The sequence below is a fragment of the Lagopus leucura genome, unplaced genomic scaffold (assembly GCF_019238085.1).
Source record: "Lagopus leucura isolate 7727_CA_CO unplaced genomic scaffold, USGS_WTPT01 Super-Scaffold_100002, whole genome shotgun sequence".
Taxonomy (NCBI): Eukaryota; Metazoa; Chordata; class Aves; order Galliformes; family Phasianidae; genus Lagopus; species Lagopus leucura.
In genome coordinates, this window is record NW_024962263.1 from 6827000 (window position 1) to 6844608 (window position 17609).

General features: G+C 42.0%; 1 long non-coding RNA gene across 1 annotated transcript in view; it reads right to left on the reverse strand.

Annotated features, from left to right (window-relative positions):
• Positions 1–382: 382 nt before the first annotated feature.
• LOC122178642 overlaps positions 383–17609 on the reverse strand; it is a 55712-nt gene continuing 38485 nt past the window's right edge. Inside the window, exons 4-5 of the long non-coding RNA XR_006178409.1 lie at positions 1930–2272; positions 383–1110 (exon numbers count right to left, since the gene is read on the reverse strand). This is a non-coding gene — a long non-coding RNA (uncharacterized LOC122178642). The remainder of the gene's footprint in view (positions 1111–1929; positions 2273–17609) is intronic.

Here is a 17609-nt window from a genome sequence, read left to right on the forward strand (position 1 = left end):
TCACTATGTAATTTACTACTGGACTAAAATGCATAGGAAGAAAAACTCTAGTTAACTTTCACAAGCAATTTCACATTAGTTCTCCTGTATGGCTTTGTTTCCTTTTTTTTTTTTAAATTAGGACATCTGGGCAGTGACCCAACCAAAGCCTCACATCCCTAAAAGAAGTCTGTCTGACCATAACATGCATATTCCAGTTTTCATTCACAGGCAAAGACTTATCTATTGTCCAAGTCTTTTTACTCTCTCCTAATCCGAATACAAATTCTAACTTAACTTAAAATAGACATGTCAGAAACACTTGACGTGACCTGCATGCCTTTCAACAAGTGATAATCAAATTTCCTTGCTGTACTAAGGTTAAGCAGGACACATTTCTTTTTAGAAAACAAAGTAAAACAAAACAAAACAACCTCCGTATCATGTTGAATTTGTGAAACACAATGGAAGTTTTTATTTTATGTGAAGGAATTGAAAAGGAGTGAGAGCAGTTAAGAGCACATCTGCTGAATATAGGATGAGAGTAGGAGGCACACTTCTTTGTGGAACAGCATACATGCAGAGTTAGTGAAAATTAGAGCAGAGGGGGGATTATTGTTCTGCTTTTTTCTGTTTATTTATTGTGTAAATTCAGTTTCCCCTGCATAAATATTTAACTTCTCTCTTTCCCTTTGAAAATCAAACAGCAGCAGGGATAAAAAAGCAAAGAATGCAATTGTAAAATTGGCATTTACAGTGGATTTGTGCAGGTTTGGGGTCTGTAACAAATTTTAGTGCATTTGGTATGAAAGTACAAAAGTTCCTACAATTTACTGGAAAGGAATAGCACAGTTCCAAAAGGAAACTACAGGCAGAGAAGATTGTTCTTTTCGAAGAAAGCAGTGATAATGCAGCAATGTTCTGCAGAAAAAGGAGAGAAGATAAAGGTGTAAAGAAAGAGAAGATATTCCAATCACTTTTGGCACGGGCTTCCTCTGGAAGTGTTTGTCCCAGCAATATAAACAAACGGGCTCATGCAGTCTGTGGTTAAAATTATCAATGTCTCACTGGCTTGTGATCCAGACTAAGCAGGGCATTAAGAAATCCAAAAGAGCACAGCATCTTCTATTCCTGAAGGGACAGAAAAGGTACACTGACATAACAGTTTCCAACAGCTGTCATAGCACTGTGCATGGCGTTATGCTTTAGCTGACGGACAACAGCCTCTTGCACACAGGGCGCAGGAGCCATGCTTCATGGAGCTGCATGTTTCCAGGTTCAGCTCTGGTTTTTCTGTACAGTACACTACAGCTTAATCCCTCTGAGATTGCCCTGAGGGGTCTCCAGCATGTCCTTTTCTGGCTTTTCCCAGGCAGAGAAATGCCACTCCTTTCCTCCTTCATTTGACTGTATCTGGCTTTTCTTCTGGCACAAAAAAGCCCTCCTCACTCAGAGGTGTGATGAGATGGGGAGGAGAGGACTTTTCCTTTGCACATCAATTGCCTTATTTGGGGGTAAGTTCCCAATCTCTGATAAATATGGCACCGATGACAAAATCAACTAGTTGTCATGGCATCACTGCTCTTAGGACATGAACTTATGGGTTAAAAGCATCTTATTCATTTGAACTTCTTACTTAACTGAACAAAGTTTGATGCAACTGTTACTCAGAAAAACTACTGTGAGGACTGCAAAGTGGAAAAGCTCAAAATTGTCAAATGATCACCCTAGAAAGATTCTTGCTGTGGGAGATGCTGCTGTGCATGTTCCTATGAGATAGGAGATGGAACAGGAAGGAGACAGACAAGACTCCTTTCCTATTCCTTGCCCCAGCTCCAGGGAGACTGCTGGTCCTCTCTGAAAAGGTCCTCCATGGAAAAGGAATCCTGCTGCCCTTCCCAAAACACTTCTGCATGGAAAAATGAAGAGAAGTTGCCCACAGACACTTACAAAAAGGAAAGCAGACAGCAGGCCTCTGGAGCTGATGGATATTCCAAAATAAATGATGCAGGAGGAGATCTTGTTCCCGTCAAGCAGTTGCATGGGCCTACCAGCTTCAGGAGGGGCATTTTGTCCCAGAAACATTTCTGATCAGGTCTTGCCTTGCAGGGAGAGATAAGGGCTCCATGGCTTAAATTTTTCTATGGGAAGTTTGTTGATACCATCTGAAGACATCTTAGCTGTTTTCAATGAATTCCTATTGCAGGTGATAGAGGAAATTCTGAAGATCAGGTCTCTTGACTCCACTCTTTGTACACAGTTTGAGGCACCTCAAGCCTGGGTCTCCATCAGTCTAAGAAAATAGCAAAGACCGGGTAATTTCTGGGTGGAAAAAATGAGAACCGTAACCTCAGGGTGCATTAAAACCAACCAACCAAACAACAACAAGAACAAAAACAGCACTTTTTTTTTTTTTTTGTAGAGATACCGCCTGGATTCTTACTCTTAGACAAAAATCAATTTGCAATGCTAAAAAAAAAACAACAGCAAAGAAAGCTAGAAAAGGTGTCAAATGTCAGATAGAAAGTATGGTCTGAAAAAATGGAAGAGGAGTATGGATGAAGATGATGCAAGGGCGTTAAAGAAACATCCAGTTTTCTCATTGTCTTTGCAGATGGCAATTTGTGTCACTGTCATTTTTAAGATGCTTCTGGATTTTTCCCTCTCTGTTCTCCCAGTTTCAGCTGTTCCTTGCTATCCTGACACTGGACAACAGGCTAATGCCCCCTGACACGCCAAATGTGGAGCAACCCATTTGCATAGGCCATGCTCTACTGGAGGGGATGAAAGCTCTGAAAAGCAGCAGGAATAGTAATTCCCTTAACCTTTTCCTCTTGCCTCTCTTCCCTAAAGTGACAGTGTGATTGTGTTTACAAAGCAGAATTAACACCTGGGACAACACAGAGTCAATGGATGTGGAACTCACGTTCTACGCAAATGATGCTGAGTGGCTGAAAGATCTTTCTGTGATTGAGTTTTCAAGACAATTTCCTACTGAAGGGACCAGAAATGTTGGTGGTTATGCACACTGCATGCTCGACTTACCCACTCACAGAAAAAAAGTCTGATTTAGACTATTATAAATTGCATGTGTTTCAACAATTTCACTGGCTCCAGTATACACAACAGTAAGGAAGCAAGGACGACCCACAGAGGCTGAGTATTAGTGAGGAGAAGATGAATCCACCAAAGGTGAACATACCCAGATTTTCCATGACTCTCACAGCAACTTCTGAGCAACTGACCTCTCTTAGTATGACTAATGATGCAAATACTTATTTTCACCAGTCTTTGAAAATTAATCAAACCACAACACATTGTTTGAAACAGAAATGCTCGCTAATCAGCTGTCAACTGCAGCAACCTATTTCAGCACATACGTGAGTTTAAGCACACACGCAGCCACGCTGAATGCAGTATAGCACTAAAAGCTGTGTGCTCACACCAACTCCTCTGTTGAAGTAGGGTTTCCATCTGTCTGTATAAAGTTGCACCAAGCCTGCGCAACTTCACCTTGAAGCCATTAGTTTTGGCCCTACAGGAAGCTATTTATACATATCTGAAATAATTAAGTCAGCTCTGTACAGAAGAAAAAGGAATCAACTTAATATGGTCGCCATGGCAATAAATATTTCCTGGATGGAGTTTTGCTGCTGATTGGCAACGGCTTCCCCACATTCCTTATGATGGCAAAAGTTGTTGAGCTTTTTAGCTTGTACTGAACATCTTCCTTCAGAGTAAGATAAACTTGAAGCCTGAGTATTTTAGACAAAGATTCCTCTTCGGTAGCATCTCACACTAGTTTAAAATCATTCAGATCTTGAAACCAGGATCCACAATTTTCCCTTCATCTTGCCCCCTCCTATTCCTGACTAGTGTGCTGAGAGTCTCTGGGATACTGAGCAGATAGCGAATCCGTGGACGCTGACTGCATTTTGTTATTAAAGTGACCCCTCCACCACTGACTGAGCTGAGCACGGCTGGAAAAATGACGGCAGAGAACAACCTGTTGTTTTCAACAGACAGTCTTGGCTGACCCTTGTGTCCACACCAGGCAAAAATAGAAAATAAAAGGTGCTGACTCTTTGCCAGCCCCATCTGCAGAATACACTCCTGGCCATGTCAATCACACCAGCGAGACTCTACGTGCAGTACACAGTAGAAATGTCCAAGTCATGCCTATGCCTTGTTGCTAAATTTGCCAAATGAGTCCACAACCTCCTCACAGCTTTGGGAAGGCCATGCTTTGTGGACAGGGAGTCTTTGGTGGGCAATGGATACCTCAGAGGGCTTCAAGAGCTTCTGTGCGCTTGTGTGGAGCTCAGAGATGTTGAGCGGTTGTGCGAGCTTCTTTTCTTTTTGTCTTTTTCATTTCTTTTCTTGAGTAGATTAAACCAAATATTAAATACGCTTTCAAACAAACACCAGTCTTACACACTTCCAAATGAGATGGCATGTACAGGACAGATGCATGATTCCAATCTGCTTTTACTTTCCTGTTTTTAGAAACACGGGCCTCAAATGTGTGTGATCAGAACATGTGTCTGTCCATGTATTTTTCTCCTCATAGTCACTAGAAATCTATCTTATTCAGTGTTAACCAAATGTAGCAAAGGAGGTATGTTTTCACTGTTAAGTTTCATGAAAATAGGTCACTGGTAGAGAACAAAGATCCTTTCCATGTCCTTACTGTTAGGAAAGCTAGATTGCTCTCTTTTCGCAAGAATCCACATCAGAGCTGGAAACCAAAAACTGCACACACTTGTGATTGCCTCAGCTGTGTGAGAAGCTTCAGCAGCAATGGGCACCTTTTAAGTCACTGTTATCAGATGGCTGGAAGCTACGCTGTTCACACGACCAAAATTATGGCGGAGCAAAACGGAGAAGCTGGAAGAAGGGAAATGCATGATTAGTCTCTGATTTGCAAATTCACCGCATTCATTTTGAGCTTTGTGGGTTTTCTTGTAGATTTTTTTTTTTACTCCTATTGGAAGAAACTCAAGTTAGCAAAGTAGCTATTGAGATGAGGCATTTAGAAAACCCAGAACAAAACGATAGAGCTGCCATGACTACCCACTAATCTTCAGCTTTCAAGCCCCTCCTGGCCCAAGTCACCTTCTGAGGATAGCAAAGGAAACGCATGACCTCTCAGCCACATGCAGCCCATGGCAGCAGGACCCACTGCACCAGCTGCTGCTGGTTCCTAAGCTTACAGCTCGGCTTCTTGTGTTGTATTTATTAATACAGTCTTTAAAAAGCCAGTATTTCTAGTAAAACTAAAGGCTACCAGACCTCTTAAAGAAATATCTCGCTTCCCTGTGTGAGTAAAAGACTCGTACAAATCTGAAGTCTTTTAAGGTTGAATAGCTTAGTAGGACAGGGAACTGAGAGAGAACGCCCAGCCCCGAGGTGGCTGTTTGTTAATGGGTTACAGCTACACTGTGGTGTTATCTGATGTTTTGCTTTCTAATGTACGTGTTTAAAAAGGAATAATGAAAATGTAAATAAACGCAAAGGAATCCCAGGGACAGAAGAGGATCTATGAGGAATTCATTCAATGAAAAATACAAGCATACTGTTTCATATTGTGTTATTGACCATATATATACGTTAATTCTTCCATGTCTCATTTGCCTAGCAGCATGGAAACTGCCAGCATTTTAAGAGCTGCTATCAGGTAACTTGCAGTGACATTAGCCAGACCATACAAACAGTGAACAGGCTCTAGTGACTGCGTTTTGAACCTGATCCTATGAGATGCTGCATGCTTTTTCTCCACATAGCCTTCAAGATGGCTAGACACAAACGGACTCCCAGACCTCTGTACTGAGAGCAGCTATGCAGTGCACTGCAAGGAGAGAGCTCTGAGAAGTGTCAACTGGCTGGGACTGATCTGACATTTCAGTTTATCCCTTGCCAGTGCAGGGGACTCTTTCCCTGCATTAATCTTTTTATGCTTTTCTGTCAAATCTCAATGAGCCAGGTGAGAAAACTGCTGCATAATACCTAGCTTTAACTTTTGGGACTGTTTTCCTGACACATCCAGGGTCACAGCATCATGGAGGAACTCTACACAAGAGCTCCCTGTGCAACACGCTAACACAAAACAGTCACAGCAAGAAGAGACAAAATGGATCTGAATGACAGAAATACTCTGACTTCTCAAACACACTTATGCATGTACTTAACTCATTACAAGGAGTTTCTTTATTTTCTAGGGGCCCAGAAGACGCATATCAGATAGACTGGCAGCTCAGACAAAACCACTGAAACTTACATAGGACATTTTTACAGAACAGGGATCTGAACCAAGTGCCCCTAAGAACAGAATCACTACTTCTACCACACGCCCATGCATCCTTTCACAAACATTTCCTCCCCTTCTATAAGAATATGAAAATATTTTTCTATCCCCTTGCATATCATCCCATCTTTAAACAATTCCTCTCACTCTCCAGTATTTCACATGAACTTCTAATCTGGATTGCATTTAGCTGTTTTCAAGCTAGCTTTCTCCCATCCCCACTTTAATAAAACCCGATTAACACGCTTGAGAGACAAACGTGAACACAAATCTCCCTTTCCCTCTGAAGTATGGCATTCATGAAGATATCATGAATAAGTAAACATTATCTCGTGTTCTGTTTCTTTTGTCTAGCTTATTGGTGTTGAGAAAGCTTCTTCTTCATTTATTTATGTTGGTATTTTATTTCCTTCCTGAGTTTCAAAGATGAACAGAGAAAAATAAATACCACAGAAATAGTTGATAGGCTGAAACAACCATGTGCTTTCTTCCCAGGGAAGTAAAAAATATATATATTTAATGCTAAGTTTTTGTTGCCTTGGTATTTCATTTAATACAACTCATAATATGGACTGGATGACAGTCTATGTATGACAATAGCTAGCAAGCCAGAGCATCAAAATCCTGTTTTCCAATGTGCAGGATTCCAATTTCTTCTCTTAATACTGATTCAATGATATCGGATTCTAGATTCCTAAATTACTGTTGTACTTAGAACTGGGGCAATCTTGTCTAGAGCAAGCCTATTCTAATGGCAGAATGTGTACAGTCCAGCAGCTAGTCAGTTTTGCACAGTCCTCACCAAGGTCCCAGATAACACTCCTGCATTTCTTTTTCTCAAATTCCCTGGAGAGATGCTGCAACACAACATACCTGCAGGACCCAATGTCTGTGAGATTGGGCCAACTGGTGGATTAATTCTTGCTTATCTGACCTCGCTTAACTCTTTAGCAGATCTTGGTAAAATGATCAAATCTCAGAAAAATTATTCCTCAGACTAATTTTAAAAAGTATTGATTTGGTAAACTTCATGGCAAATGAATAGACTTTGACAAAAGGTAACTGGGTAGATTAGATGCTGTGGGGCGAAAGAGACAGCCTACAGAAAATCCAAGCATTGTACCTGACCCCTATAAGCAATAAGCACAATATTTAACTTGTTTCATGTTGACAGAGTCTGTTTTTCAAATCCATGACAATTCCTCAGTGGAATTAAATCCACCTTGATCCCTGTGCATGGCTAACCAAAAGGCAACGTGATAGCTCTTCTGCAGCACTAACTTAGCACGCTCACAGCTGTAGCATCTTAGCAAAGGTCCTTTCCAGAGGGGAAAATGGAGGCATTAGAGCATGACACGTTTTCCGTGTCCTACTTCATAACCTCACACCTTAGATGAACTGTGAAAGTTAAGACTAAGGGTCTAAAGGCGCAAGCCAGCCAAACAGTACTATTTTTATCCTCATGACAATGTCAGAACGGTTTTCTCCTTCTTGTTAAAGACAAAAGCCATGCATTTTCCGAATGAGGGCAATAAAGGCTACAAGAATGCTCAAAAACACCACATAAACTTTTTTGGTTGCAGAAATGAAGATGTAGATGCAATTGACAAAGTGTAATTTGCTTGACTTTCCACTGATAAACAGAGCAAACCAACAAAATAAAAAAAAACCAACAATCTACTGTGCATTTTGAAGCTATAGCCTGCAGGTTAAACCAAATTTTTTGACAAAATTGACTTTCAGCTTTGTAGGATGAATACAGAAAGCAATGGCAATTGCAGCACGCCTCCCTCCTGAGTCACTTCCGTGAAGACATGGAAGGAAGATGGGCAGAGGAGAGCTGTGTGCTGCAAGTGTCACCTTACCAGCACCGTGTGCTGCAGAAATCCTGACCTTCTGGGGGAGAATGAAGAAAATCACCGTGGTTCTTCTCAGCAGGAAGCTCGTTCCACTTTGGGGCTCTGGCCAAATCCTAACATAGCTAAATCTACCTACCAAAATGAAATAAGAAAAAATGTTTTTTTTTTCAATCCCAGCCAGAAAAATAATATCTCTGAACAGGAGAAGATAATCTGCTCTGACAGTCCTCGAAGGAGAGGAATGCTGTGTCACAGTGCAGAACTAGCTGTACCACTGCAGCAGGTGGTGGGACACAGTGCAGGCCAGTCAACCCCCGTGAGATCCTTCTGGAATGGAGGCACCAAACTGCTGTCATGTGTCACTGCTTTTTTTAACAAATGGCATCTAATCCAAAAAGCAGAGCCACCTAAAAGCTATTGTTGGCCTGGCACTATTTTTAGTCGAAGAAACCAAGCCTGCAAAGTAGACTGAATGGTAAAAAGTTTGGGCTAAAAATACTTGATGGCAAGATTTGATACCTTTGGATCAGAAAACACAGCTGAGGTAATAAAAACAGTTGTGTATTCCCACAACACCACTCTCTGGCTCAGTATCGGCAAGACTGTCAAGATGCTGTTTGTCCTGAGAGGGCAGCATGCAAGTGGGATGCCTGTGCCCTCCCAAACTCTCTTCCAGCACTTGTAAAGCTCTAGTTTGAGTGCCTGAATCAGAATATAAGGGGTTCTTATATTCAGGTGAAGAAGACAGAGCACAAATTTGTTTCTTCTTCCTCCATGTTTCTCCATACCCCAGATGCCTTCAAAGGAAAGTGGAGGACAGTTCAGTGGAGCAGCTCATCCTTCTCTTTTTCTCTCTTCATGCTGGGATTAGCAGATATGTCCCTGGGCAAGGACAGAGGAACACTACAACCCTCCTTTTCCTCTTAATGTGACATAGGCAAAGGCACATTTTGGACCTCTGCTCTGATTGTCTCAGTGGTTAGATGAAAATTAAGTTGCCTGCAAGCTTGGTTTCCCCAGGACAAGCAGTGCAAGAGGAACTAAGTCCTTTTAAAAAAGAAGTGTTGGGCTGAACTTCGCAAATGAGGATGTGGTATTTCCAGGCCATAAATTAGAGCCTTTCAGCTCTCTGACAGGAATGTGCAAGTCATTTCCCTGGAGGGCTGAGAGTGCATGAACCACACAGAAGTTGATTCCTGGATCCAGAGCTGCAGTACTGAGATGTTCACGTGACAGGTAATTAGTTGCTCACTTAGAACTTCCTTCAGAAGCATCCCTCCAACATGGCTAAGAACTGAAGGGAATAAAGTGTATTTGAATGACCTTTTCTCTGTATTTCTCTCCACCTATCCACTTTTCTCTTTCCTTTTCCACCTATCACCTTTTCTTTTTCTCTTCTACTATCCTACCAATATATGTGCACTGCTCTCTACATCAACTGTCTGTTTAATCCCTTGTAATAGTAACTAACCAGGGCTTAATGGCTTCTGTCTTTCATCAGAATCCCAGTATTTGTGTTTCTTTTTTTTCCTGCTTATCTTGACTGAAGTCTAGATTCAACGTGATGTAATTGGGTTTTGTTTCACTGCCCTTAGCAGAGATCCACCAATTTGGACTGGCAGAGAATTTTTTCATGGTGATATTCTTTTACTAAGAGTTTTTGTTTTGTGTATGAAATACAAGCAAGCAATGAATTATATGGGTCTATCAGTTCAGGCTACATGTATATGGCTTAGCAGGCAGCTCTGACCACTTGTTCTTCCATCAAATAACAAGATGAGGGGGGTATAAGGCATTTTAAAGATGTGCAGGAGTTGGATAGAGAGGGTTGTGCTTCTCATAGAATCATCCAGCTGTTATGCCAAGCAAAATTCAATATGGTTTTGCAGACTATCTAACAAGATACTTTCTAGATACCTGTCCTCAGCAGGACAAGGGGAAATGGGTTAAGTTGAGGGAGGGAAGATTTAGGTTGGGTGTCAGGGGGAATTTCTTTACTATGAGAGTGGTGAAGTGCTGGAACAGCTGCCCAGAGAGGTTGTGGATGCCCTGTTCAGGGCAGGAGGCATTCAAAGCCAGGTTGGATGGGGCCTTGGGCAGCCCGGTCCAGTACTGAATGGGGAGGTTGGTGGCCCTGCCTGTGGCAGGGAGGTTGGAGATTCATGATCCTTGAGCTCCCTTCCAACCCAGGCCATTCCGTGATTCTGTATCATAGCTGCCTGTGGCCAGGACAAATAAATCTGGTGTTTAACACTTCTACTTCTAAGCTTCAGCTAGTCTGCAAATCTACATTTATTCCTTCCCCTGATGTCGACATTATTAATTGTTCTCCTGACATTACTTGTTCATATGGCAAGTGTGAGAGCTTCCCTCCATTCATAGAGCATATGACCGTCATAGTACAACTTCAGATCTTGCTGCAGCACTGGGAAGCACTACTCAGTATGGCATTCATGCTTTGGTATTCATAAGCCTTGCCATGTGTTCCCCTACCACCAGCACGTGCTTGCAGAACCCTTTATGGATGCATTCAACATTCTGCGTACAGTTATCATTCACCTCTGCTTCATCTGACATACCTATTACTTTCTTATATACAGGCAATATGTCTTTCATACACAGTGTCACAAGCTTTGAATTTTGTTTGCTGAATCACTGAAATTTTGTGTCAGCTCTTCCACTGCCCTTGAAAGGGAAGAACATCCATATCAGATTGAAACTACCCTTGGTGCTCTACATTTGGTGATGCAACTGGGAGTAGTGAGGTTTATGGTAGACAGAGATCATGCTGATTAGTGCTCAGATATTACAAAGAAAGAGACTTTGGAAAACAGTGAGATTAATAGATTTCAGGGGGAAAAAAAATAATCCTATGGTGAAATCTGTTCTAACAGGCATACTGCCAGGAGAGACAGAGTAGGAGCTTTACCAATTAAGATTTTTCTCACAGAAATTGACAATTCGAGAAGTAATCATAGATAAGGACTATACATCAGTAAGAGTGAGAAGATGATGAGGACGTTGAGGTTTCTAAGTTTCTCAAGAACATGAGAGTGCACTGCCTACTACTGTATGCTATGCTTCCCAGTGCAGTCAAACGTATTGCCCAAGCCACTGAGCAGAGACACGCTGGTCCTCTCTGCAACAGGATGTGGTTGGTGGATTAGAAGACAAAGCCATGTCTGATGTAATTAGCTGAATGCTTTCACAGAGCTATGGCATTATGGAACTTCAGCAGAAATGTCTCACTGTCCAAACTGATCATCTTTACTGCTTTAACAGAAAAATAATTACTTTTCAGCGCTGCTCAAAACCCGTGGAGTTTTAGGCACTAAGCATTCTAGTAATAGCAACAGCAAATCAGTGTGTGCATACGTGTATATATAGATATACAGAGAATTTTTGGGATTTCACTTAGGTGTGTTTACTTCATGATGAACTGAATGTTCTGACGACCTTTCTTATTTACTGAAACAAGCGCCAGCAAGAATGAATGGCGTGCAATATAATCAGGGGTCTTTGTTATTTTCAGAAGCCTAATGAATGAACACATGACATCCACTGCTTTTTGACATGACAGGCATATGGTGTTCATAAATAAATAAAAAGCCTGATGATACAGTTAGGTTGATACCACCGAGTGGTAACATTTGGTAAGCTGGCAAGTTGTCTACTCTATCTTAGCTCGACAACAAAAACACAAAATATCTGAGTAAAAACAATTAATTGTAACTGATAGCTATTGCAGTTTCCTCCAATGAAGTCACATTACTAGGTTCCAAAAGAAACACTAGACTGCTCTTTAATGTATAGCTTCAGATACACTTACAATAACAATTAAAATTATTAGGGAGGCGTTTTTCAGCCACAATAGCAGTCAGCAACAATATCTACATGCATGGTAGAGATTCACAGCAATATCAAAGTGTGAAGCAGAACCAAGGTGCCTACATTTTACTTATACTCGAAACTGAAATCCTGAAAATGCCAGAATAGCCACCTAATGGACAGGTACTGCTTTTGGGTTTTATAACAGTGGTGCTTACTGAAATATGATTGAGCCAGGTTCAGTTTTCAAACCTCTCTATGCCCTACAGATCCCAGTTTCTCATCTCTCCCAGGAATGCTCTCCATAGATCTGTCTTTCCACATTCTTGCTGCTTGCTTGAAAAATCACACTTTCACCAGTGGCATCACTACTGCAAAATCTGGAGGATATAGGAATATATGTGTTTCTTCCACACTTGCATTTCAAAGCTACAACCTGATCCCTAGCAGTGAGTCATCCCAGTGACCCATCCACAAATGTAAAATACAAATTATTACAAGCAATTGAGATAATAAGTATGATGTATCTGCCCACAGACCTCACTGCAGAAAACCATATGCAGTACAATCCTTGTCTTTAAATCTTCAAAGCCACTCGTCTGACTGCAAACTCAGTCATACATGCAGTGTAGTCAGGTAAGCAGTAATCAATCAACAGCTAACCCCAGAGTCATCCTCATCACAGAATTCATCCAACTTCATCAGTTTCCTGTGATACCTACAGGTTCCACAGGACATCTTCAGGCTTCTCTGTGCTGAACCCTGACACCTATAGCAAAAAGATACAAGGCCTGATCAGGCCAGAACATCTATGAGATTGATGTCCTCTCAATAAGGATTGACCCTTCTGGAGTTTTGTAGTCAGCTCCCTTGGATTAAGGCTAGCTCAAAATTTGGGGTTAGGGTACAGTTTAGGAGAGAAGCACACGTTGTATGCCTGAACATGGTAGTATTCAGACGGTCTTGAATTTATTTTCAGATGGTTGAGGTCACTTCCCTTTGGGAAGCATGGAGTTAAACTGACAATTAAGACTGAGAAAGAGTTGAAAATATGTTATTTTCTGATAGCTGTTTAAATAAGATACAGGCTGGTACGGTAATGCCAAATCAGCCTTAATTTGGTCACAGGATAGTAAAGATCACCATTGTGAGAGTCAGAGGGCTGTGTTTGTTTTTCATAGGGTGTGCAAAAATACAGGCTCATGTTGACAGTACTGAACACACGAGAGTTAGCTGCAGCACCTCTCTGGGATTTAGGCTAGAATTCCTGAGGTATCCAAAGGCTGGAAATGTTCATCCTACATTATGTCAGAATCACCGAAGTAGGAAGAGGTTTAATCCTGGCAGGGCTGAAAGGATAAAAACTGAGTTTTGAGGGGTTACCCCTCAATGGTAGGGGTTCTATTCTTGTGTTTATCTTAGTGATATGGTTGGGCTAAAGGAAATAATCGTCAGGAGTACTGTGTTTATTTCTGAATTTCACTGGAACTGTCATCTGTTAATGGCCAGGGACATCTCTCCTTGCTTTAGAAAAGAGAATCTGTTAATATGCTGAAGTAATATGAAAATTGCTTTGGAGCATCTTAAGGCTACATTAAGTGTTTAGTTTTAGGAAAAGCTAAGTTTTGGAGAATTGTGTGATCACCTTAATCTTTGAAGAAATATCAAAGAAGAAAAGGGATGGTATCAGAGAGATTGCACATGATACAGCAGTCACCTCCTAAGTTAAACTGTGGCTAGCTGATTGGCATTAGGATGTGAGAGAAATGAGATGATAGAATTGTGGTTCTAGGAATACTATGGTTGGCAAAAGATGTGGTGTCATTGATAGTTTCAGTTCAATATTAGGAAAGAAGGGCAAGGACTGCTGGTATTAAATGTGAAGCCTGCAGGAGCCATTGAGTAGAATGAGGCTTAGTAAACAAGAAAATGTAATGGGTGACAATTTGGGCTTGGATAATTGTGCTCACTCTCCTGAATCAAGGCTAGTGTTAGGATTAAGAACTGGTGTTGGAACACTGAGTTTATTTCTGAATTCTGTGGGAACTATGTACTCAGTTGGCAGCTGTTCCTGAGAGGACTAGGCTGATGGAGCGGGTGATAGCTGCTTTCTAAGACACAAAGGGTTGAAGATCTGCGGTCATTTCTCCTTCCTGCAGGGGCCACCAAAACTCAATCCTGACCAAGCCTAGAGTTCGCTGTCTGCCACAGAAGTATCTTAAAGCACCACTCTTGATTTTGATCCAGATAAGTTTATTAGCACCTCCTGCCCAGAACTCTTTATCTCAAAACTGTGGTTAGGTCTGTCACTTCTGCCCGGACAAAACTACTCATACCCTAATCATTCCTGGAAATAGTTGAGCACCATGGCTCTTCCAAAGGGTGGCATGAAAGCCATTCCCAGTTCACCTTACCCCAAACTGAGCACTGGATCCCACGGCTCCAACCCCTTGTTAGTGACCATATTAATCCTATGGATCCAGCAACAAATGAAGTTATTCTGCCCTTGGCTTCTCAAATTCTCTGAACTGAACTCAACACACAGAACAAAGAAATAACCCTGCTGTTTGTCCAGACAAATTTGTGCTCTTCTGTCCTGATCAACAGAAGGCCTCGGCTCACTCTTCACAGGATTATGGCATCCATTGCAACAAGCTCAGATTGACAGTCCTTGTGAACTCCATGCAGGACTGAGGTAGGTGACAGAATTCAAGAATGGGGCAGAGTTAGAGCTACTGTGCAAAAAGGAAGCAGAGGTTGAAGAGCTAGTTCTACTGCTGGCTGGGAAAGAATTCCTGCATAGGCTGTAAGGGTTTAGGAAAGGATCGCTGTGCTTTAGATAAACAGATCAAGAATGAGAATGGGAAAATGAAGATAACTAGCCTAGGATTTAATCTATGATTAAGATGAAAGAAAAGATGCAGCTTTTGGAGAAGATAGATGGATGAATTAGAAGAGGTAACGGAGTAGAAAAGGCTGGCAATACTAGTTAGGAAAACATTTTAAAAGGGTCTGCTCATCTAAATTTTAAACTCATAATTAAAACCGGTATGGGACAGAATGAGGTGAAGATATATTTTTGGTTCATGTAGGGTCTGTATGTCTGTAGCATGATGGTAGTGTTGTAGTGCAAGTTAGGTCTATTGCTGTGAGAGCTACCTTTCCTTGTTGAAGGCTATGATTGCTTGGAATCACATGTGTACCTTGGGAGAGAAGAACCAGAAAAGGCTTGTTCATTGCAGGAACCCACAAGGGCTGCAAAAGCAGTAAGAAGAGTGGAGACGTCAGAGGGAATTAAGGTGTGTTTTTTCCTTACGAAATGCTTCCTGGACCTCAAGTTAATTATGTCACTGTGGTTGTGTTTGATTTGTGACAGACAGACTCAGGCTACTACAAGGGCCAGCTGATTAATCCTGTCTAAATATAAGAATTTTGCCCTTTATTGGCATATAGATATGGAAAGTTAAGTTTTGTTTCTGGATCCTGGAAGACCAGCTGTTCTGGGCTCAGTCAGCCAAAATCTCCAGTCTTCCACTCGGGCTCAGTTTTGTGTTGGGCTGTGGATACAGCTTGAAACTGGTGAGATTGATCAGCTCCATCTGTTGCCACAGTCTTTATAGGCTAGAAGACTGGGAAGAGGAGTGCTGCCTCTGCAGATGCAACACACTCAGGACTGTGGGAAGGAAAGAATTTCTTGAGTGACTACAGCTAGAAGTAAGGACAGATTTCTTAGCTATACAGCAGGCAGTTGCAGGTTTGGAGAGAGAACCCGGGCAAACAGGATAGGAAGAGGATTCATTTGCTGAAGTGAGATCCAAGATTAAAGATATCAAAGCAGTGTGAGTGTTCGGTTTATGCCTGAAGTCTGTAAGTCCGCAGGTCTGGTATGTGCGCTGACAATATGAAGTCATTGCTCAATTACAGTAAACAAACTGTATTTGTTACTGGATCCCAGAGGCCAATTAAGCTGAAAATTTGTTTCCAAAAACCCCTCTATTGGATCAGATCCGATGACAGCTTCGAGGCTTTAAGGAAGCTTTGTACTGAAGATCTACTAGCATTAGGTGGCTGTAGAAGGCTGACAATATTTGGAGGATGGATGATGTAGTTAGCTGTAAGAAATCACACTATAGCAATCAAAAGTTGATGGGCAAGAGAATAAAGATAAAAGTCTGGTGTCTGGAATGAAAGAGGCAAATTCCTTAATAGAGCTGCAATTACTTCTGGGGTAGCCAAACATTACTTTTCTGGCCTTAATGCAAGAATCCATGACTACATGGACTACAATGACTACAAAACTAGGCTAATTCTCCATTCCTGCAGACATCACAAGACAAGCAGGAGTGGTGGGCACAGAAAGGGACAGGGAATGCTATGGTTGGTTTTAGGTGAAGTTCATCCTTTTGGCCTTCAAAGGGGCAAGGAGTTTACAGTTCTCCTACGCAGTGTGCTGTAGTGCTCTACGGTGCTGACACCTTGAGTAGGACTACTACGTAAGTTCAGGTCACTGGGCCAGAGCTTAAGGTGACAGTTAACCATCAGAGCAGAATTGGCTTTGTTGTGTTTAACAGAGGGTTCCAGACCACTATAAGAAGTATGCTGGGAGATGTCTTGGGGCAGAGTTAATGGCCTTACTGGATTCAGGCCAAAGTTAATGTCTTGGAATCACAGGAAGTGAAAAGCAACATTTATGTCTGGATCACAGAATCACAAAATGGTTGAAGTGACAAAGGGCCCTCTGGGTCCACTTGGTCCAGCAGTCAGAGCAGAGTACCCAAACCCATGTCCAGGATGAGACTCCAAAACCTGTCTGGGCATTCTCTGCCAGTGTTCCATTTCCCACACAGCACCGAAGTTCTTCCTGGTGTTCAGAGGGAACCTCCTGTGCTTCAGTTTGTCAACTGCCTCTTGTCCTGGCACTGGGCATCACTGAAAACAGCCTGGCCCCATCTTCATTGCATCCTCCCTTTATTTATTTAGTGTATTTAGACACTGAAGGGATACCTCCTGAGCCTCTTCTTCTCCAGGCTATAAAGTTTCATCTCTCTCAGTCTTTCATCTCTCAGGATCCTGCTAGGTTTGCTGAGCTTAAATCTCAGTTAGTTCTAACATAATAACACAGATTGTTTAATCTGCAGAATCTGAAGGATGGTGTGGGGTTTGGGGTTAGTTTTAGTGACAGCACAGCCTGGTGCTGCACATTCTAGGCCATTAGAACCAGTACGATGACTGCTGAAGAAAATCAGGCAGAGCCAATATTACATATGGGGCAAGCAGGGCCTAAGACTAGGATTGATGTCATTATGGGTAACATTTGGTACTAGAGGGACTGAGAAGTTCTTGAAAATCATTTCTGGAAACCAGTGCATCGCTCCTTTATGTTAAAAGAGGGGACTTCACAGGGAAAGTCTAACAGACAAAAGCACAAGGAGATAGAGGCACTAGCACTTATCAAGGCTTCGTGACCACAAGGGTTTGGTTCAGAAGTCCATACACATGTGCACATATGTTTCTCCAATCTGTAACCTTCCTCCCATCCTTCCTGTCTCCCTGTGAGCCTCCCTGCCCCCCAGCTCCCACAGCCCTCCATGTCCTTTCTTTTGTTCTGCCGCATCCTTCTCAGCACAGCACAGGGCCGA